We start from the raw sequence: 1,528 nt of genomic DNA, 5'->3' as shown, positions 1-1,528 counted from the left end.
GGGAGCGGCCGTTCCAGTGCTCCCAGTGCGGGAAGAGGTTCAAACAAAAGTCCCACCTCAAGGTCCACCAGCTCACCCACACCAGCAAGCGGCCCTATAAGTGTGTCGAGTGCGGGAAGAGCTTTAAGAGCCGCTCCAATTGCAACGCACACCAGCGCATCCACACCGGCGTGCAGCCCCACCAGTGCTCCCAGTGCAGGAAGGGATTCACTGACACCTCAGAACTGATCTGCCATCGGTCCACCCACACCGGCGAGCAGCCCCACCAGTGCTCCCAGTGCGGGAAGAGATTGAGGTGCCACTCAGAACTGCGCTGTCACCAGTGCATCCACACTGGGGAGAAGCCTTACGAGTGCTCCCAGTGCGGGAAGAGCTTCAAGAGGAGCTCCAACCTCTACGGGCACCAGCGGATACACACTGGAGAGCGGCCCTACAAGTGCGGCGAGTTCGGGAAGAGCTTCAGGCAGAGCTCTGACTTCCTGAAGCACCAGCAGACCCACACCGGAGAGAAACCCTACTGTTGCGATGGCTGCGGGAAGAGCTTCAGGCAGAGCTCTGACTTCCTGAAGCACCAGCAGACCCACACCGGAGAGAAACCCTACTGTTGCGATGGCTGCGGGAAGAGCTTCAACTGGAGAAGAGATCTCGTCATCCACCAACACATCCACACTGAGGAGCGGCCCCACCTGTGCTCCCAGTGTGGGAAGGGCTTCTGCCGGAGAAGAGATCTCGTCATCCACCAGCGCACCCACACCAGCGAGCGGCTGTACCAGTGCCCCCAGTGCGGGACGAGATTCCAGCGAAGCGCCGATCTCCACATGCACCAGCGGACCCACTGGGCTGAAAAGCCCTACAAATGCGACGAGTGCGGGAAGAGCTTCAAGCGCAGCACGGAGCTCTTGCAGCACCAGCTGATCCACACCGGAGAGAAACCCTACTCTTGCAACACCTGTGGCAAGAGTTTCCGCAGCCACAGAACCCTGGTCAACCACAAGCGCATCCACACCGGCGAGCAGCCCTATAAGTGCGGCGAGTGCGGGAAGAGCTTCAAGGACAGCTGCAGCTTCCTGCAGCACCAGCTGATCCACACCGGAGAGAAACCCTACTATTGCGACGTCTGCGGGAAGATGTTCAGGAGCCACAAATACCTCATCGTGCACAAGCGCATCCACACCGGCGAGCGGCCGTACCAGTGCTCCCAGTGCGGGAAGAGCTTCAGGAACAACACCAGCCTCTACATCCACCTGGCCGTTCACTCTGATGTCAGGTGCTACAAGTGCGATGAGTGCGGGAAGAGCTTCAAGCGCAGCTCCCACCTCCGAAGGCACCAGCGCGTCCACACCGGCGAGCAGCCCTACAAGTGCGGCGAGTGCGGGAAGAGCTTCAAACAAAGCAGCACCCTCAAAGTGCACCAGCGCATTCACTCCGATGTGAGGCCCGAGGTGAGTGTGGGAAGAGCTTCAAGCACAGCTCAGAATTCCTGGAGCACCAGCTGATCCACACCGGAGAGAAACCCTACTATTGCGAA

At 59.6% G+C, this 1,528-nt stretch overlaps 1 pseudogene; it reads left to right on the top strand.

The window, feature by feature from the left end:
• Positions 1 to 5: 5 nt before the first annotated feature.
• On the top strand, positions 6 to 1,522 carry LOC104469389 (annotated as a pseudogene).
• The last annotated feature ends 6 nt before the right edge of the window (positions 1,523 to 1,528 follow it).

This window comes from Pterocles gutturalis, unplaced genomic scaffold, assembly GCF_000699245.1.
Source record: "Pterocles gutturalis isolate BGI_N339 unplaced genomic scaffold, ASM69924v1 scaffold13695, whole genome shotgun sequence".
Classification (NCBI taxonomy): domain Eukaryota; kingdom Metazoa; phylum Chordata; class Aves; order Pterocliformes; family Pteroclidae; genus Pterocles; species Pterocles gutturalis.
Note: the sequence above shows the minus strand (reverse complement) of the source record. Positions and strands in the feature narration are given on the sequence as shown.